This window comes from Mobula hypostoma, chromosome 20 (assembly GCF_963921235.1).
Source record: "Mobula hypostoma chromosome 20, sMobHyp1.1, whole genome shotgun sequence".
Lineage (NCBI taxonomy): Eukaryota > Metazoa > Chordata > Chondrichthyes > Myliobatiformes > Myliobatidae > Mobula > Mobula hypostoma.
The window spans coordinates 39,264,764-39,287,189 of NC_086116.1; the positions used below are offsets into that span (position 1 = coordinate 39,264,764).

General features: G+C 41.9%; 1 protein-coding gene across 7 annotated transcripts in view; it reads right to left on the reverse strand.

The window, feature by feature from the left end:
* The window catches only part of celf2 (cugbp, Elav-like family member 2), a 1,121,102-nt gene that overhangs the window by 805,732 nt on the left and 292,944 nt on the right, over window positions 1-22,426 (reverse strand). For 2 of the 7 annotated variants that reach the window (XM_063072709.1, XM_063072713.1), the window contains one exon: window positions 7,422-7,486. The exons of 4 other annotated variants lie outside the window; for them this stretch is intronic. The gene's annotated coding sequence lies outside the window, so the exon portion shown is untranslated. Of the gene's footprint in view, window positions 1-7,421; window positions 7,487-14,673; window positions 14,778-22,426 lie in introns of all 7 variants that reach the window. One more of the 7 variants, XM_063072710.1, reaches the window with a different exon arrangement.

The following is a 22,426-nucleotide window of genomic DNA, read 5'->3' on the forward strand; positions in this document are numbered from 1 at the left end:
CGAGAAAGGGGAGGGAGGTGTCAGAAATAGACCAGGTAGGAAATGGTAGGGATGTGGTAGTTTTCAAAAGGGTGCAGAAGCGATTTGCCAGTATGCAGCCTGGATGAGAGTGCAGGTGCTGTGATGAGAGGCTGGAGAAACCTGAGTTGTCTTCTCTGCAGCAGAGGAGACTGAGGGGGAGACCTGATAGAAACTGATAAGATTACAAGAGACATAGATAAAGTAGACAGCTTCTCCCCCATTGTCGAAATGGGATGGGATCCAGGGGAGTTTGGCCAGGTGGATTCAGAATTGGCTTGCCTGCAGAAGGCAGAGGGTCGTGGTGGAGGGAGTACATTCAGATTGGAGGATTGGGACTAGTGGTGTCCCACAAGGATCTGTTCTGGGACCTCTACTTTTCGTAATTTTTATTAACGACCTGGATGTGGGGGTAGAAGGGTGGGTTGGCAAGTTTGCAGACGACACAAAGGTTGGTGGTGTTGTAGATAGTGTAGAGGATTGTCGAAGATTGCAGAGAGACATTGATAGGATGCATAAGTGGGCTGAGAAGTGGCAGATGGAGTTCAACCTGAAGAAGTGTGAGGTGATACACATTGGAAGGACAAACTCCAAGGCAGAGTACAAAGTAAATGGCAGGATACTTGGTGGTGTGGAGGAGCAGAGGGATCTGGGGGTACATGTCCACAGATCCCTGAAAGTTGCCTCACAGGTGGATAGGGTAGTTAAGAAAGCTTATGGGGTGTTAGCTTTCATAAGTCGAGGGATAGAGTTTAAGAGTCGCGATGTAATGATGCAGCTCTATAAAACTCTGGTTGGGCCACACTTGGAGTACTGTGTCCAGTTCTGGTTGCCTCACTATAGGAAGGATATGGAAGCATTGGAAAGGGTACAGAGGAGATTTACCAGGATGCTGCCTGGTTTAGAGAGTATGCATTATGATCAGAGATTAAGGGAGCTAGGGCTTTACTCTTTGGAGAGAAAGAGGATGAGAGGAGACATGATAGATGTGTACAAGATAATAAGAGGAATAGATAGAGTGGATAGCCAGCGCCTCTTCTCCAGGGCACCACTGCTCAATACAAGAGGACATGGCTTTAAGGTAAGGGGTGGGAAGTTCAAGGGGGATATTAGAGGAAGGTTTTTTACTCAGAGAGTGGTTGGTGCGTGGAATGCACTGCCTGAGTCAATGGTGGAGGCAGATACACTAGTGAAGTTTAAGAGACTATTAGACAGGTATATGGAGGAATTTAAGGTGGGGGGTTATATGGGAGGCAGGGTTTGAGGGTCAGCACAACATTGTGGGCCAGAGGGCCTGTACTGTTCTATGAAATGTCTGATATTGGAGAGCACGCATTTTGAATGAGAGAGTCAAATTCAAAGGTGATTTGCAGAGAGTGGGAGATATCTCAAACACAATGGAAGGGGCTGTAGTGGAGACAAATAAATATAAATAAAGGCATCCGTTAGTCTTGCGAGACCATGGATCTGCACCTGGAAAGTCTTCACTCTCCAGTGCGCAGGCCTGGGCAAGGTTGTATGGAAGACCAGCAGTTGCCCATGGGCAGTTCTCCCCTCTCCACGACACCAATGTTGTCCAAGGGAAGGGCATTAGGACCCATACAGCTTGGCACCAGTGTCGTCGCAGAGCAATGTCTGATTAAGTGCCTTGCTCAAGGACACAACACGTTGCCTTGGCTGGGGCTCGAACTCATGACCTTCAGGTAGCTAGTCCAATGCCTTAACCACTTGGCCACGTGTCCACACTAGGAGACAAATAAAAGAGGCATTTAAGAGGTTCTTTGATAGCCATATGATTATGCTGAGAATGGAGAGATATAGGCTTATGCCCACAAAAGGAACTAGTTTAGTTAGGCTTTTAATTACTAGTTTAATTAGTTCAGCACAACATCATAGGCTGAATGGCCTTCTCCTGTGCTGCATTCTTCTATGTTCCACTGCGCAGGGCAACAACAACTTGCAATTGTGTAGCACCCTTAATGTAGAAAACATTTCAAGATGTGTACTGAGTCTTATCAAAAATGTGTAATACCATATTAAAGGAGATACCAAAGGATTGGTTAAGGGCACAGTTCAATATGAAAGATTATGTTTAACACATTCCAAGAATAATATACTTCAGTACAAAGATATCAAATCAAACCCAACACTGATGAAGCGTGATGGATGAGTGAAGACTTGAGGGAACATCTGACAGAAGCACTAAATGGACTGACAGCAGGGTACAGCATTACAAACAAGAAATCAAAGAGATCTGGAGAGAAGTTAAGAATAAAACAATTATGAAGGCAAAGAGGAATTATGAAATTAAATTAACAAGATGACAAAACAGAATAATTATCAGACAAAATAACAAAAAGAATTGGGAGTAGGGCCATTAATGATGGTATAAGATAAAATCACAAAGAATAAATAAAAAAAGAGAATTACTGCATAATTACTTTGCTTCATAAAACATAACATCACTGTACAGGCCATTCAGCTACGATGTTGTGCCAACATTTTAACTGCTCTAAGATCAATGTAACCCCGCTCTCCTGCATAGCTCTCCATTTTTCTGTCATCCATGTGCCCCCAGAGAGATGTTACCATAGAAATGGCTCAGATAAATACAACATGAGAAGGTGAAATGAGAAATTACGTTTAAAAGAAAACAAAGAGAAATATAAAGTGAAGTCATCAAAAGTGAAGGATCGGGACCTGAAACGGCTACTGACCACTTCTCTCCATCAACGTTGCCGGACCCACTGAGCTCCCACTGCTTTTGGTGCCTGATTAGAAGTACTTATTCATTCACAAATTATGGTCATCATTGTCTAGACTCCCCCACTAGTCATCCTCTCTATGTCCACTCTGTCTAGGCCATTCCGTACTCAATGGGTGTCAATAAGATCCTCCCCACCACCCCATTTCATTCTACTAAACCCCACCGAACATAGGCCCAGAGTCATCAAACCCTCCTCATACTATATGTTAATCCTTTCATTCTTGTGAACCATCTCTGTACCCTCTCCAATGCCAGCACATCCTCTCTCAGATAAGGGCCCAAAGCCAATCACTATAGTCCAATACTCACAATGCTGTGAATAGTCTCTGAACTAATCACCTAGATACCAGTCTAGGAACTTAACTTTTAAAATGCAAAATACTACAGATCCAAAATAAAATATTGCTGGGAAACAGTCAGCAGGTCTGGCAGTGTGTGTGGAGGTAGAACCAGTGTGAACATTTACAATTGACAACCCTGTTGTCAGCACGATTACTTGGATAACAGGGCTTCTACTCACAATGGATGAGCCCTCTTGTCCAGATGAAGTAGTTCTACACATTTTAAAGGAGTTTAAAGAGATATTAGATTTGCTGAATAATTTAATGAGAAGAATGTGGTGCCAGAGAATCGATGAGTGGTTAATGCAATTGAAAGGCCGTTGATACATGTCTGGGCATTAAATATCACTGACAAGAAAAATAACCCAATCAATACAGAAAATACAGGGTATCTGGGAAGTAAACACGTAATGAATAGTCTGCATGGACTTTGAAAGGATAACTGAATTGGGCATTGTTAGAAGTAAAAGGGAATAGAATGGGATAATATAGTCAGTGCATTTAACCCAGATTTCCAAAAGGCCAAGTAGCAGATGAAGAAGGCCACAGTCAGGATGCAGATTCAAGGAATAAGAAGCATAAGAGATAGTGGGCTAGCTGACAGATAGAAAGCAGAGAGCAGGGTTAAAGAGCAGAAGGCCTTTAGAATGGTAGAAGATAGAAACAGGGTTCCTTAAGGATCAATATGGTGATTGAATTGAATTGACTTTATTACTTATATCCTTCATATACATGAAGAGTAAAAATCTTTGCATTACGTTTCCATGTAAATGTGCAATATGCAATTTATAATGATTTTTAATAAATATTATGTACAACAGGATAGTCAATATAACATAGAAATAGAGTTGCGTCAGCATAAATTAAGCAGTCTGATGGGCTGGTTAACAATTTAGCCTTTAGAATGAATATATAATATCTAAATTTGCAGATAACACAAAATAGAGGAGTGCTAGATAATAAGGGAGTAGACTGAAAGAAATTCATGAAAGCGTTGGACTAAGATCCTAGCAGGAAGATTTGCTAGTGCTGCCAGGTGAGGTTTAATCTAGAGATGTAGGGGGATGGGAACAGAAGGCCAAAACAGTGGAGAGGTTGTGGAGGCAGATATTGGTAAGACCTCCGACAAAGTCAGGAATCAAACGGTTGAGCATGGTGTGACTTGTGTCCTTGGCTGTGTATATTTCAGTGCAAGAAGTATTGTAGGAAAGGCAGATGAGCTCAGGGCATTGATCAACACCTAGAATTATGATATTGTAACCATTAGTGAGACTTGGTTGCAGAAGGGGCAGGACTGATAGCTCAATATTTCATTGTGTTTGACATGTCAGAGTGTGAAGGATTAAAGATGAGGGATGGTATTATTAGTCAGGAAAATGTCATGGCAGAGCTCAGTTAGGACAGACTGGAGAACTTGTCTAGTGAGGGATTATAGGTGGAACTGAGAAATAAGAAATGTATAGCCACCATAATGGGGCTATATTACCTACAGTTCGAGGGATTTAGAGGAACAAATTTGTAGAGAGATCACAGACTGTTGCATAAAAAATTAGGTTGTGATAGTAGATAATTTTATCTTTCCACATATTGAGGGGGACTCCCATACTGTAAAAGAACTAGATAGGATAAAGTTTGTCAAGTATGTTCAGGAAAGTTTTCTTGATCTGTACATTGAAATCCCTACCAGAGAATGTGCAAAATTTGATCTGCTATCAGGGAATGATCCAGGGTAGGTGGCAAAAGTTACTGTAGGGGAACACTTTACATCTAGTGATCACAAAGCCATTAGTTTCAAAGTAAATATGTAAAAAAGATAGGTCTGCGGGGTGAGATTCTAAATTGGAGAAAGGCCAATTCTGATGGTATCAGAAAGGATCTGACAAGCGTGGATTGGAACAGGCTGTTTTCTGGCAAAGTGCACTTGGTAAGTGGAAGGCCTTCAAAGGTGAAATTTTGAGAGTACAACACTTGTATGTGCCGGACAGAATAAAAGCTATGAGGAACCTTAGTTTTCAAGAGATATTGAGGCCCTGGTTAAGAAAAAAAAGGAGGTACATTGCAGGCATAGGCAGATAGGAACAAATGAGGTGCTTATGGAGTATAAAAATGCCAGAGAACTTGTAGGAAAGAAGTCAGGAGGGTTAAAAGAAGGTATGAGGTTTCCCGAGCAGACAAGGTGAAAGAGAATCCTACGGGGTTCTACAGGTAAGTTAAAAACAAAAGGATTGCGAGGGACAAAGTTGGTCTTCTGGAAGACCAGAAAGATAATCCATGGTTGGAGCCAAGAGATCTTAAATGATTTTTTCTGCCTCTGTGTTTACTCAGGAGTGGACACAGAGTCTATAGAAGTGAGGCAGAATGGTATCAACTTCACGGACCCTGTACCATTTATAGAGGAGGAGTTGTTTGCTGTCCTGAGGCAAATTAGGGTGGACAAATCCCCAGGACCTGACAGGCTGTTCCCTTGGATCCTGCAGGAGGCAAGTGCAGAAATTGCTGGGGCCCTAGCAGAGATACTTAAATCATCTTTAGCGACAGGTGAGGTGCTAGAGGATTGGAGGTTAGCCAATGTTGTTCCGCAGTTTAAAAAGGGCTCTAAAAACAAACCAGGAAACTATAGGCCGGTAAGCCTGACATCAGTAGTGAGAAAGTTATCGGAAGATATTTGAAGGGACTAGATATGTGAATATTTGAATAGACATGGACTGATTAAGGATAGTCAGCATGACTTCATGCATGATAGGTCATGTCGAACCAATCTGATAGGGATATTTTAATAGATTTTTTCAGAGAAATTACCAGGAAAGTGAATGAAGGCAAAGCAGAGGACGCTTTCTACTTAGGCTTTAGCAAAGCATTTGACAAGGTCCACGTGGGTGGCTGGTCAAGGAGATTCAGGTGCTTGGCACTGACAATGAGGTAGTAAGTTGGATTAGAGATTGGCTTTGTGGGAGAAGCCAGAGAGTGGTAGTAGTTAGATGCTTCTCTGAATGGAGGCCTGTGACTAGTTGAATGCTGGGTCATCTGCTGTTTGTCATCTATATCAACAATCTGGATGATAATGTGGCTAACTGTATCAGTAAATTTGCAGATGACACCAAGATTAGCGATATAGTGGACAGTAAGGTAGGATATCATGGCTTGCAGTGGGATCTGGAGCGGCTAGAAAAATGGACTGACAAATGGCAGATGGAATTTAATGCAGACAAATGTGAGGTGTTGCACTTCAGTAGAACCCACCAGGGTAGGTCTTACACAGTGGCACTAAGGGCACTAAGGGCAAAGGGATCTGGGACTACAGTCACTGGTGGATAGAATTGTAAAGAAAGCTTTTGGCAGTTTGGCTTTCATAAAGCAAAGAACTGAGTCCAGAAGATGGTATGTTATGTTGAAGTTGTATAAGACATTGGTGAGGCCTAATTTGAAATACTGTGTGCAGTTTTGGCCACCAACCCACCCGAAAGATGTAAATAAGGTTGAGCGAGTACAGAGAAAATTTACTACAAGGATGCTGCTGGTCTGGAAGACTTGAATTACAAGGAAAGATTAGGACTTTATTCATTGGAATGTAGAAGATTGAGGGGAGATTTGATAGAGGTAAACAAATTATGAGGGGAATAGACAGGGTAAATGCAAGCAGGCTTTTTCCACTGAGGTTGGGTGGGACTACAACCAGAGATTATGGGGTAAGGGTGAAAGGTGAAAAATTTAAGGGAAATATAAGGGGAAACTTCCTCACTGAGAGGGTCGTGGTGTGGAATGAGCTTCCAGCACAAATGGTGCATGCGAGCTTGATTTCAATGTTTAAGAGAAGTTTGGATAGGGACATAGATGGTAGAGGTATGGAGGGCTATGGTCCTGGTGCAGGCCAATGGGAGTCGGCAGTTTAAATGGTTCGGCATGGACTAGATGGGCCAAAGGGCATATTTCTTTGCTGCACTTTTCTGTGACCGTGACTCTATTGGGTATTGCTAGCTGGCATGGATGGGATATGCCAAACAGAATGGGCACATTAGTCAGCAAATTAATTTCTGCACAGAGTATGAAAAAAAGATTATATTATTGAGGAAATAAAAAATCTAAATGAGTTAGAGGAAGAAAGAAATCTAGGAGCAACTTTTGCTTGTGATTGAACATTAGCCTAAAACATTAACTCTTTCTCTCTCCATAGATACTGAATATTTCCAACATGTTTTACTGTCCTGCTGATCACATAAGTTATAGAGGCAATGAAGAGGGTACTAAAAGCTGTTGTTGTCAGAATTACAGATAATGAGATCTAAATGATAACTCACAAAGACTTGGTTCCGGGACAATGGACCTGCCTTATAGAAATCTTCCAACAGAATGTGGATGCAACCTGGAAGGAGAGGCAGTGAAAAAAATAAAACCGTACTTTGTTAAATTGAATTAATGTTTCTGCTTCTCTCAATTACACTTCTAGACTTTTGTTTTCAGATGATGCATAACCAAACTGAAACCTTAACTTTATTTCTCTCTCTACGGATGCTGGTCAACTCACCGAGCTTTTCCAGCAGTTTGTATTTTCTTTTGCTCCAGATTCCAGCATCTGCGTCTCTTGTTCATCCATTTGACTGGATGAGGCACAGCTGACATACACCACCCTCTGGAAAATTTTTACAACACACACCCTACAAGGCCAATTTAATTTGAAGCGCCCCTGAACTAATACTAAGTTGCAGGTACGTTCTAATTAGAGATCCATATGACTACAACTTTATTTCTCCAGTTATACCCCGGGCTTGTTGAGATAGAGGCTAACATTCCATTATCCTTTTTAATAGTATTTTGTGTCTGCATGTAAACATCCAAATTTTTCTTCTCTTCTGCATTTTTTATTTGTGTTTCAGCAGCATTATACAATCACAGAATTGTACATAAAACAGTACAGTACAGCCCAAAATCAGGCTATACAGCCCATGATATTGTGTTGAGCTAATTAGGCTTATGGCAACTTTTGCCTACACAATGTCCACATTTTCTGTATATTCGTGAGCCTTTTACATCCCTTTGCCATTTGCCTTCACCGCCACTCCTGGCAGCGCATCACAGACACCCACCTCTGTGTAAGAAACTTGCCTCCTTTGAATTTAAACCCCCCCTCACCTTAAATGCAGGTCCTCTAGTATCAGACATTTAGACCCTGGGAGAAAGATGCCAGCAGGCCACTCACACAATATTTGTTTCCTTCCCCCCTTTTTACAATCTTCCTTCCCCCAGCTTCTTTACCACAAGTCATGTTCAAATAGCCATGCAGCCCAATTCATTCCCACAGTTATAGGCCCATGGGCAAGAAGATTAGTTTGTGGGAGAGCCATGGCAAGATGAATTTTGATAACCGATTAAGTGCTCATTTTACTCATGTAGGTAAACATGATTGTCCTTCGAATGGCCCCGATAGACGGGATGAACTCTGATTTCATATACAAGTCTGTTCAGTCTAATCCAGTTAGAGAAAGATACCGTGCTGCATAGGACACAATTTCATTTCTAATGGGCCTGAAGTTAACAAAAGGGAGCAGCAATAAAGAAACAATGAGTAGCTTTTGATTGGGTCATTGTCCATAGTAAAGAAGATGCCAGTGACTTGAAACACTTCATTTCAGCTTTTGTGCTGAAGAAATGAGGGAATATTTGTACATTGCAATGCTCCTGGTTTTCAAAGTATTGACAACTCGATATAACAGTAAGCATATCAAATTATTATTGAACAGCTAAATGCAGTGAACAGCCAGGTCTATTTAAGAAACAGGGACACAGATTCATAGAAATTTATGGCACAGAAGGAGGCTATTTGTCACATTGTGTTCATGCTGGTCAAATGTAATGTTTTATATTAAAACATTGTATGAAAAAATGTAATGTTAGCATTCAATTCACGAGGACTAGAATATAAAAGCAAGGACGTAATGATAAGGTTTTATAAGGCATTGGCCAGATTGCATTTGGAGTGTTGTGTGCATTTTTGCATCCCTATCTAAGGAAGGATGTGCTGGCATTGGAGAAGGTTCAAAGTTCAAAGGTCAAAGTACATTTATTATCAAAATATATATGTCACCATATACAACTCAGAGGTTCATTTTTCTTGTGGGCATACACAGTAAATCCAAGACCCATATTAGAATCAATAAGGGACTGCACCCAGCAGGGCAAACAACTAAAGTGCAGAAGACAACTGTGTAAATACAAAAGAGAAAAAAAACATGAAATATTGAGAACATGAGATGAAGTGTCCTAAACAGAGAGTCCATAGGTTGTGGGAACAACTCAGTGATGGGGCAAGTGAACTTGAATGAAGATTTACGAGAATGATCTCAGGTTAATGTAGGAGGAGTATATGATGGCTCTGGGTCTGTACTCATAGAAGTTTAGAAGAGAGATGGGGGTGGGGGATCTCATTGAAACCTATCGAATATTAAAAGAGTGGACATTGCGAGGATGTTTTCAATGATGGGCGAGTCTAAGACCAGAGGATACAGTTTCAGAACAGAGAAGAGGAGGAATTTCTTTAGCCTGAGGATGGTGAATCTGTGGAATTTATGGCCACGTACGGCTGTAGAGGCCAAGTCATTGCGTATATTTAAAGCAGAGGTTGACAGGTTCTTGGTTATTAAGGACTATAACACCAGACATAGGAGCAGGGTTAGGTCATTTGGCCCATCGACCCTCCTCCATCATTCCATCATGGCTGATTTATTATCTCACTCAACCCCATTCTCTTTCCTTCTCTTTGTAACCTTGGACACCATCACCAATGGACTCCAACATCTTCCCAGACACTGAAGTATGGCCAACTGGCCTATAATTTCCTTCCTTCTACCTCCTTCCATTCTTGAAGAGTGGAGTGACATTTGAAAATTTCCAGTCCTCTGGAACCATTCCAGAATCTTGTGATTCTTGAAAGGTTATTGCTAATGAGTGCCCCCTGACACTCTCAAATTTATGACAATATGCTAGTGACATCTGATGCAAAATACTTATTAAATTTGTCTGCCATTTCTTTGTCCTCCAATACCACCTCTTCAGCATCACTTTCCAGTGGTCTGATATCCTCTCTCACATCTGTTTTACTCTTTATATCTCTGAAAAAAACTTCTGGTATCCTCTGTTATATTATTGGCTGGCTTACCGTCATATTTAATCTATTCTCTCTCTTAGTTTGGCTTTTTTTTGTCATCTTCTGTTGGTTTTTAAAAGCTTCTAAATCCTCTAATATCCCATTAATTTTTGCTATATTCTCACTCTTTTTGCTTTTGTGCTATCTCTGATTTCCCCTGTCAGCCACAGATGCCTCATCTTCCCTTTAGAATATTTCTTCATCTTTGAGAAGGCAGGAGAATAGGGTTAAGGGGAATAATAAATCAGCCATGATCGAATGGTGGAGCAGACTCGATGGGCTAATTGGCCTAATTTGCTCCTAAATTTTATGGTCCTGTATTTATTTTTAGGCTTGCTGTACTTTGTCCAATGAATAAAGTGACAGGACAACATAGACGAGCCATGTCCAAGATAGTGATCGCAACCATATCTATGCATTTAAATTAGCCCACAATAAATCAACAGTTGTAGTGATAAAGAAAAGAGTTGGATTGTGCCAGGCTCAAATGATATGAAATTTGTTGTGTGGCACTTTCCACCTTCAAGGACTTATGCACTTTACAACTAATCAAATATATTTGAACTTAGCTATTGTTATCATATAAAAAACCCACATCTAATTTATTTGCAACAATCTCCACCAAATTCACTTATGGTTTTCAACCCAGATAAGTATCAGGTAATGTATTTTGGCGAGTCAAACCAGGATAGGACTGATGTTGTGAATGGGCAGGGCATCAGAGTAGCATTGCGGTTAGTGCAATGCTATTACAGCTTGGGGTGTCAGAGTTCAGAGTTCAATCCCAGTGTCCTCTGTAGATCCTCCTCATGGAATGCGTAGGTTTTCTCCGGGTGCTCTGGTTTCCTCTCACAGTCCAAAGACATACCAGTTGGTAGGTTAATTAGTCATTGTAAATTGTCCTGTAATTACGTTAGGGTTATATTGGGGGTTGTTGGGAGTTGGGTGGTGTGGCTCGATGTGCCTGAAGGGCCTACACTCCACAGTATCTCTAAATAAATAAATAACGGACGAGTGTTATGGAGCAGAGGGACCTGGGACTATAAGTGAACAGTTCCCTGAGAGTTGGCCATGCAAGTAAGCAGGGTGTTGAAGAAGACATTTTGCATTCTGCCCTTCATCATTTAGGGCATCGAGCTTAGGACTAGGGACATAATTTTGCAGTTTCCTAAGTCATTGATGAGGCTGCACTTGGAGTATTATGTACAGTTTTGGTCACCCTGTCACGAGAAAGACACTGTCCCCCCCACCATCGGGAAATTGACTGTTTAATAGATAGTAGTAATAGTATTTTAATCTGAATATCTTCACTGTCTTGTAATACTGAATGTCTGTACCTTGTGTGATTGTTATTAAATAAACAGTTATAGTTTTGTTAAAAAAAAGAAAGACACTGTCAATCTGCAGAGGATGCTGCCTGGACTCGAGGCCTTGAGTTATAGAGAGAGGTTGGCCACGTTGGACCTTTATTCCCTGGAGTGCAGGAGAACAAGGGTTGACCTCATAGAGCTTTATAAAAATCATGACTAGTATGGTTAAGGTAGACAGTCACAGTCTCTTCCCCAAAGTTTGGAGAATCCAAAACTGAAGGCACAGGTACAAGGTAAGTGGGGAGAAATTTAAAAGAGATCTGAGAGTTAACTTCTGTACACAGCGGGTAGTGAGTAGCTGGAATGAGCTGCCAGTGGAAGTTGTCAAGGTGAGCACAAGTACAGCATTTAAGAGGCAGTTGGAGGGTTACGGGTCGAATACAGGCAGCGTGGACTATCTGGAAGGATGTTGAAGTTGGTCACTGAGCAGCAGGACTGCAGAGCCTGTTTATATTCTGTATCACTGTATGACTCTGTAAGGAGATATGAATATCAATTGTGTTTATCACCTATAAATTGCTTTCAAGCTGAGTGACTTTTATACCTAAGAATCAACCACACTGCTGAGGGTTTGGTAAACAGGATATGCTGTCAAACTCATTCTTGGAAGGCTTTATCAGTGAACCAGGCAGTTGCTATTACAAACACAAGAAATTCTTCAGATGTTGGAAATCCAAAGCACCACACACAAAAGGCTGGAGGAACTGAGCAAGTCAGGCAGCATCTATGGAAATGACTAAACAGTCAACGTTTCAGGCTAAGACCATCTGCCTTCCTCCTTCCTTTCCAGTCCTGAAGAATGGTCTTGGCCTCTTGTGTGAATTTCGATTACAATCCAGTTCCAGACTCTCATCAACATTTGGGCAAAAATAAGTCCTCATCTTCCTTGTAACCCTTTGACCTATTACTTTCATTCTATTAATTACCCTCAACCTGAACGACTTCAGGACCCTTTTAGAAGAGTCAGCCATATTGCTGAAAGTCTGATAAAGGATACACAAGAAAAAAGTATCAAAATTCCTTCTCAGAAGGGCATTTGTAAAGTAGGTGAGTTGCTTGTGACACACGTAAAATGCTTCAGGAACACAGCATGTCAGGCAGCATCTATGGAGGGGAATAAAAAAATGTCAATTGTTTATTCCCCTTCTCAGATGCTATTTGATATGCTGTGTTCCTTCAACACTTTGTGTGTGTTGCTTAAGATTTCTAGCATTTACTGATTCTCTTGTATTTTTGAGCTGTTTATGAACCTTGTTTTTGATTCTTCTGCTCATGTTATCCTTACGTTTGCTATCAAAACCACATAACATTAAACATCTCATTTAAGACTCTCCCTCAACCTTCTCTGTTCCAAAGGAAACATCTTCAGCTTATAAAATCGCCTCTCATAGCTGTAATTTCCAAGCCCTTATAAATTTCCTCTGTTCCCTTTTGTGTGACTAGAATTGTACATAGTGCTTAAGTGATCTAACCAGAATTGTGGACAAATCTAGTATTACCTCCGTACTTTTAATTGTAATTAATTGAATTGACTTTAGTTCTTACATCCTTCACATACATGAGGAGTAAAAATCTTTACATTACGTCTCTGTCTAAATGTGCAATCACAGTAATTTATAATAATTTATAATAAATAGAACAGTCAATGTAACATAGAAATACACTCAAATCAGCGTGAGTTAATCAATCTGATGGCCTGGCGGAAGAAGCTGTCCCGGAGCCTGTTGGCCCTGGCTTTTATGCTGCGGTACTGTTTCCCGGGTGGTAGCAGCTGGAATAGATTGTGGTTGGAGTGACTTGTGTCCCCAGTGATCCTTCGGGCCATTGCTTTGGCTAATTAAGAAAAGCACATTGCATGTTGCTCTTTTAAACCACCTCACTGACCTGATCTGCTGCCTTGAAAGATTTCAGTACACACACTTCAAGAGCCATCTGCTCTTCCACAGCACCCAATATTCTTTTATTTATTTTATATTTCTCTTGCCTTGTTTCATCTCCCCACATGTAATAACTCACACTTCTTTGAAGTACATACCACTTTTGATTAAGATGTGAATGAATGGAAGTTAGATCCTACGGCGTGTCAGGTAACATCAGAGGAGAAAGGGAAAGAGAGTGAATTACTCTCAGACTGGTGAACTACAGATTCTACAACAGATTTTGACACAGTCTGATGTGCTGCTATTTCCAGAAGTTTCTGTTTCATTCTTAACTTTCCCGTTTCCTCTGTATTTTGCTTTTTATATAAAAATGTACGCTCAGTGACCACTTTACCAGATACACCTGTACACCTGCTCGTTATTGCAAATATCTAGTCAGCCAATCATGTGGCAGCAACTCAATGCATAAAAGCATGCAGGTACGGTCAAGAGGTTCAGTTGTAGTTCAGCCCAAACATCAGAATGGGGAAGAAATGTGACTTAAGTGATTCTGACCGTGGAATGATTGTTGGTGCCAGATGGGGTGGTTTGAGTAGCTCAGAAAATACTGATTCCTGGGATTTTCAAACAGAACAGTCTCTAGATTTTACAGAAAATGGTGCGCAAAACAAAAAGACATCTGGCGAGCAGCAGTTCTGTGGGTGAGGTGGTCAGAGGGGAATAGCCAGACTTTCAAGCTGACAGGAAGGTGACAGTAACTCAGATAACCATGCCTTCAATAATGGAGTGCAAAATAGCATCTCTGGGCACATTCTATTAGGTACAGGAAGTACCTAATAAAGTGGCCACCGAGTGTAGATGTACGTATTACGGCAAAGACGGCATGGGACCTTTCAAACCTGCTCCTTATGTCTGATCTTGGCATTCCTCCCTCCTCCTTGCTTAGTATGAACCTGTCTCTCTCTGCTTTAAGACTTATTTAAAAAGTGCTCCCAGCACTTTTTGAGAAAAGAAGTAAAAAGATGAAACAACAATCACTGCATCTCTGTCCTAAACAGGGGAGTACTGGTTATAGAACAGGGACTCCTGGTTCTGGAGTCTTCTCTACATTCACCTTGCCAAGATTTCTCAAGAATATTTATGTTTCAATTAGAGTTACCTTCTACTCTTCTAAATTTCAGCAGATACCCACAGTTCCTTATAAAATAACCAGTCCAGTCTGGATTTTAATCTCTGAATGGCTTCCAATGCATTTTCATTCATCTGTAAAAAAGGCAACCAGTACAGTACTCATTATTCCAGATGCTGAATCACCAATCTCTCAGACAAGTAAAGCATAATCACCCTGCTTTTGCATTCAATCCCCCTAGAAATACATGATAATATTTTGTAATATATGCCGTTCCAGGACATCAGAGATGTCCTCCTTTTTCAAAGTGTTCTGGGTTTGAAACAGAACCCCATCTTCCTGCCACCTTACCAGTGATAAGAGTTCCTGTTGTCCTTACCTACTACCCCATTAGCTTCTGCATTTAACACATTATCTTGCACCACCTCCAAAGGGATTCCACCACTAATCATATTTTTACCTTCCCACCCCACTCTGCTTTCCGTAGGGTTCACTCCCTCCATGATTCTCTTGTCCACTCATCCCTCCTCTCTAATCTCCCTCCAGCACTTATCCCTGCAAACAGCCTAAGTGCTCCACCTGCCCATTCACCTCCATTCAGGGCCCCAAACAGTCCTTCCAAGCGAGGCAGCATTTCACCTGCAAATTTGCTGGGGCCGTCTATTGTGTCTGGTGCTCCTGATGCTGCCTCCTCTATACTGGTGAGACCCATCGTAAATAGGGGGACCGCTTCGTCGAGCACCTTCTTACCATCCGCCAAGCATTTTAATTATGGTTCTCATTCCCATCTCAACATGTTAGTCTATGGCTTCCTCTGTGCCAAGAAGAGGCCACCTTCAGGGTGGAGGAGCAACACCTTATATTCCACCTCGGTAGCCTCCAACCAGATGGCATGAATATTGATTTTTCCTTCAGGTTAAAATAATCCGCCCCCCCATTTCCCACTCTGACCTTATACGTTTTCTCACTTGCTTATCACTTCCCCTGGGGACTCCTCCTCCTTCCTTCTCTCCTATTGTCCACTCTCCTCTCCTATCAGATTCCTTCTTCTCCATCCCTTGACCTTTTTCATCCACCTAACTTCACCAATCACCTTCCAGCCAGCCTCCTGCCCCTCCCCCCCAGCTTTTTATTTTGGTGTCTTCCCCCTTCCTTCACAGTCCAGAAGAAGGGTCTTGGCCTGAAGTATCGACTGATTATTCATTTCCATAGATGCTGCCTGAGCTGCTGAATTCCTCCGGCATTTTGTGAGTGCTGCTTTGGATTTCTAGCATCTGCAGACTCTTTTGTGTTTATGATAATATTTTGTTACCTTTCCCAATTATTTTCTATACTTGCATAATAGCCATTTGCAAACCACCCAGTAGGACAGCCAGATCCTTTTGCACCCCAGTACTCCATAAACGCTAATGTGCTTCTTTTGTTTTTCCTGTCAGGGAGAATAACTTCACATTCTCATCAGATCATAAGACAAAGAAGCAGAATTAGACCATTTGACCTATCCAGTCTGTGTCACCGTTCCATCATGGCTGACTTATCCCTCTCAATCCCATTCTCCTGTTTTCTCCCCTTAACCCTTACTAGTCAAGAAACTTTCACTTTAAATATACCCAGTAACTTGGCCTCCAACGCTGTCTGTGGCAATGAATTCCACAGATTCACCACCCTCTGGCTGAAGAAATTCATCCTCACCTCTTTTCTAAAGGGATGCCTTTGTAACCCTCACTAATTTTTATAGGTGCACCGTAGGAAGTGTTCTTCTAGGGTACACCACAATCTGGTATGGAAGTTGTCCTGTCCAAGACTGGAAGAAGCTGCAGAAGATCATGAACACAGCCCAGCACATCACACAAACCAATCTTCCGTCCTTGGACTCACTTTACACCGCCCGCTGTTGGAGCAGTGCTGCCAGGATAATCAAGGATATGACCCACCCAGCCAACACACTTTCATCCCTCTTCCCTCTGGGAGAAGGCTCAGGAGCTTGAAGACTCCTACGGCCAGATTTGGGAACAGCTTCTTTCCAACTGTGATAAGACTGCTGAACGGATTCTGACCCGGATCTGGGCCGTACCCTCCAAATATCTGGACCTACCTCTCGGTTTTTTTTGCAATACCTTACTTTCCATTTTCTATTTATGATTTATAATTTAAATTTTTACTATTTACTATCAATTTGTACTCCAGGGAGTGCGAAGCGCAGAATCAAATATCGCTGTGATGATTGTACGCTCTAGTATCAATTGTTTGGCGACAATAAAATATGAAGTATTCTGAGTCTGTGCCCTTTGGTCCCAGACTCCCGCAAAATATAATTTTCCACATTATATTCCATTTTTTATGTCTTTATTCAGTTCCTTAAATTATCATAGAACTATAGAATGTCTAACATAGAAACGGGCCCTTTTGTCCCACCTTGACCATGCTGACTGAGATGCCTATCTACTCTAATCTTGGTTTTCCGCGTCATGCTCATATTTCTCTATAGTTTTCCTACTTAAGTACCCCACAGCTCAGCACAGCATAGAAACCAGCCTCCCTTCTATGTACTCTGTCTACACATCTCACTGCCTCAGTAAAATCATTATATTTCAGTAGTGGTTTGAGGAGACTTGGTATGTCAACAAAGACTATTACAAATTTAGTGTGGACAGCATTCTAACAGGTTGCAGCACCATCTGGTATGGAGGGCCCACTGCACAGGCTCAGAATAAGCTGCAGAAAGTTGCAAACTCAGCCAGTTCTATCATGGCCACTGGCCTCCCTCATATCACAGATTTCTTCAAAAGGCAATGCCGCAAAAAAAGGTAGCATCCATCAAGGACTCCCATCACGTAGGACATGCCCTCTTCTCATTGCTACCATCAGGGAGGAGGTACAGGAGCCCAAAGACACACACTCAACATTTTAGGAACAGTTTCTACCCCTCCACCAGCAGATTTCTGAACGGACAATGTATTATTGCTCTCCTTTTGTACTACTTATTTAATTTAATTTTTAAATATATATTTCTTTTTGTAATTTATAGTTTTTAAATTAAGTATAGTAATGTATTGCTGCCACAAAATATCAAGCTGTTCCATCGACCTGCACCTGGACCAAAGCTCTCCATACCCATCCCATCGTTGAACATATCCAAGTATCCCTTAAATGTTGAAATCGTAACCAAGTCCCCCACTTCTACTCAAACAACAGGAATTCTGCAGATGCTGGAAATTCAAGCAACACACATAAAAGTTGCTGGTGAACGCAGCAGACCAGGCAGCATCTCTAGGAAGAGGTGCAGTCGACGTTTCAGGCTGAGACCCCCTACAGTCCTGACGAAGGGTCTCGGCCTGAAACGTCGACTGCACCTCTTCCTAGAGATGCTGCCTGGCCTGCTGCGTTCACCAGCAACTTTTATGTGTGTTCCCCCACTTCTACTGGCAGCTTGTTCCACACTCTCACCACCCTCTGAGTGAAGCAGTCCCCCTCATATTCCCCTTTATTTGCCATATACTGTGCATCTTCTTGTGTTCGGAATTTGCTGTTGTGTATTGGTGTAACAAAAACAACAACATTCAACAATTCTGAAGAATAAAGAACTATATAAAATAAGTTAGAGGTTAATGTACGGTTATGGAATAAAATTTGCATAAATACATAAATACCAGCATGAATTTACAATGTAAACAGCATTATAAAGAGGGGTTAATGTGTTTACAGTACAGCGCAGTTACTGAGGTAATAGGTGGGGAGGGAGGAGTGGCTAACTAGAATGGTTGACTGGATTAATTGCCAGGGGAAAATCTTTTATAAGGCTGACTTTGCACACATAATTTACTCAGTATTAGGCTCAGCTCAGTGTCTTTCTCTGGAGAAACAGAGCTGATTTTATTGGTAAAAGTTAGGTAGATTTTGTGTCCTCTGCCCTTTAAACAGTCTTTGTTACCTGATTATCTTGACTTCGCTGACTTTGGAATAGTTTGTTTACTATGAGTTATTTGCTTCACCTGAACTCCACCATTCAGGGCCCCAAACAGTCCTTCCAGGTGAGACAACGCTTCACTTGCAAAGTCCGTTGGGGTCATCTATTGCATCCGGTGCTCCTGGTGCGGCCTCCGCTACATCGGTGAAATCCGACACAGATTGGGGGACCACTTCGGCGAGCACCTCCGCTCCGTCCGCCACCACAGACAGGATCTCCCGGTAGCCACCCACTTCAACTCTGCTTCCCATTCCCATTTGGATATGTCCATACATGGCCTCCTCTACTGCCATGATGAGGCTAAACTCAAGTTGGAGGAGCAACACCTCATATACCGTCTAGGTAGTCTCCAGCCCCTTGGTATGAACATAGAATTCTCTAACTTCCGGTAATTCCCTCCCCCTCCCTTCCCCTATCCCTATTTCATTCTGCCCCCTCCCCCAGCTGCCTATCACCTCCCTCATGGTTCCGCCTCCTTCTACTAACCATTGTGTTTTCCCCTATTCCTTCTTCACCTTTCCTGCCTATCACCTCCCTGCTTCCTCTCCCCTACCCCATTATCTTTCCCTTTACTGGTTTTTCACCTGGAACCTACCAGCCTTCTCCTTCCCACCCTCCCCCCAGCTTCTTTATAGGGCCTCTGCCCCTTCCCCCTACAGTCCTGACGAAGGGTTCCGGCCCGAAATGTTGACGGATGCTGCCCGACCTGCTGAGTTCCTCCAGCGTGTTATGAGTGTTGACCTGAACTCAGCTTACTTCCATTCATTGCAGGATGTGATAGTCAATAAATACTATTTTCACTTCTGTATAATTGATATTTGCGTTAATGATAGATCACAATACAGATCTGTTTGTGCAATTTATCAACACAAATATAGAAAGTTGGGCAAACTTAGGAAGTTTTTTTCTGGTGCATGGTAGGTCGAGAGGAGACCTGATAAAATTTATAAACCTCTGAGAGGTACAGCTGGGGTAGGCAGTCAATGTTTCTCCCTTGTTAGACATGTCAGATACTAGAGTATATGCATTAAGATGAGAGAAGAAATGTACTGGACAAGTCTTTTACATAGCGAGTGATAGGTGCCTGGTGTTTAAGGATAGGCAACTGAGTATATAGGGAATGGAGCGATATGGATCATGTGCAGGCCGAAGAGATTTAGTTTGGTATTGTGTTCAGTTTAGACATTGTGGACCGTAGAGCTGTTCCTGCGCTGTTCTATGTCACATGTTCTGAATTACAGTTTATCCTTATTCTGCATAGTCAGGGCATTTCTCTTGTAAGTGCCTTGGAGTAACAAGAGTTAAAAGGTTCAGCAAGTCCTGAAGTGCCAAGAGAGTATGACAAATAAAGCTATGGTCTTTCTGTCAATGAGGAGATTGACTTCTCTGGGCATGGAGTACTATCGATCTCGGTTGCAAAGCATTTGTAGGCTTACAGATCAGGTTAAGGCAGTATAAATAGATATACAGAGGGGGTATAAATGAGTTATTCAAGCCATTCAGCAAATAACCATGGCAACGAACATTTTGGCCACGAATGACCCTGCATTTTTAACTATTTTTCATACCTCAGACTGCATCGAGAAATGGCTTTACCAGCCATGGCTGACAGCTCCACACTCTGTCTATTAATCTAGCTGACAAGATGCCAGGCCCAAATGTTTACACCAGTATGAACAACATCAAGCCAAAATCAACTCAGGGCACTTTGTAGTTTTGTGTAACTGAGGAATTCCCACAGGTAGAAATTAAATGCCATTGTGGCCACATTTGGAGAGTTAAAATCATGATAGTCAGTCCCCATTTCTTCGCGTCCCCTTTTGCTCTATCATCAAGATGTCTAGTTGCCTCATGAGCCTGCGAATGCTATGGTGGTACGGATATCCCAGAATTCATTGTGCAAGGTAGAGGCTCCTAATAAAACCACAGCCAATATCTTTTGTGTGCACATCTTTTCATATTGGCACAGTATCAGTATACACCACCACCAAAACTGCAGCATAAATCAAACTATTGGACTGTTCTGGGAGATATTTTTGTTGTAATGTACTAGACTGACATCTATAAAATGTAGTATTTTCATGGGCTGGACGTATGGGTTAATGGTTTGCTGGTCACAGACGACTGGAACATTATTGCAGAATACTGTGAAATGCAGTTGCATGGCCTCATCTTTGACCTTGTTTACACAAAGGAAAAACCTTTAATCCCATGGACTTCCTATCATGCTTGAGAAATTGCAACAACAACTTTCTCTCATTGTCACCAAAACAAAAGGGCTGGTTATTGAATTCAGAAATGGGGGGTGATATGCTTGCTCCTGTCTACATTAACGGTCCTGAGGCTGAGAGGGCTGAGAGCCTTAAATTCCCAGGTGTGAACATCACCAACAGCCTGTCACAGCCACAAAGTTCACCAACGACTCTACTTCCTCAAAAGGCTGAAGAAATTAGGCTTGCCCCTGCCAATTCTTCCCAATTTTTATTACTGCACCACAGAAAACCTTTTGTCTGGATGCATAGCGACCTGGTGTGGCAACTTCTCTCCACGTTACCACAAGAAGCCACAGCGTGTTTCGGACACAGCTCAGCACTGCACAGGAACCAGCCCACCCTCAATGGACTCCATCTATACTTCTTGCTGCCTCAGTACAGCAGCCAGCATAATCAGAGACACCAGACATTCTCTCTTCTCCCCTCTCCCATTAGGTAGACAATACAACACCTGAAAGCACATACCACCAAGCTCAAGGACAACTTCTACCACACTGTTATCAGACATTTGAACGATCCTCCTGTATAATTAATTTGGACTCTTGGCCTACCAATCTACATCAATATGATCTTGCACTTTATCACTTACCTGCACTGCACTTTTTCGGTAGCTTTTGCACTTTATTCTGCATTACTATTGTTTTACCTTTCTCGAGCCCAATGCACTGTGCAATGATTTGATCAGTATGAACAGCATGCAAGGCGAGCTTTTCACTGCACCTTGGTACATGTGAAAATAATTAACCAATTCAGCACTTGTGCTACACTATCATTAAGGAGCCTTGTCACCCAGGACGTGCTCTTGTCTTAGTACTACCATCAAAGAAGAGGTACAAGATACTCAGTGTTGAAGGAACAGGGTCTTCCTCTCTGCCATCAGATTTCTGAACAGACAATGAACCAACCATGAACACTGCCTCACTATTTTTGCTCTCTTTTTTCACTACTTGAATTTCATTGTAATTTACAGTTTTTCAAAAACGTATTGCACTGTACTGCAGTCACAAAGCAAAAAAAAACATGATATAAGTCAATGGCATTAAATCTGATTCTGAAACAAAATTTGAGACGGATAAGGCAATGAATCAGAGAGATGCATTTTAAGGAGGTATAGTTTCAACCAATAGGTGTTCAAGCGGAAGAGAGGTTTAAAGAAAGAATTCAGAGCCACTAACTTCAGGAATGAGGAACTGGTGGGATAACTTGTAGGACTGTAGGATTTGAACACACTACAGAGATTGGGAGTGCAGGGGGAAAAGATACAGTGAAACCTGGAAACGAGGATCAGATGTTTTAGGACTCAGCTGGGATAGAATCACAACGCAAGTAGGTGTAAATTAGGAGATGGTTAGCAGGGATTTGGTTAGTCTCCACAAGATGTAAAGTGCAAGATATCAAACATTACTAGAAGTTACAACAAAAATAAAATAACTTAAGTCGTGCAGAAAAGGAATAGTGAGGTTGTGCTCATGAATTCATGGATCATTCAGAAATCTAGCAGCAGTGGGGAAAAAAATCAGCTCCTAAAATGTTGAGTGTGGGT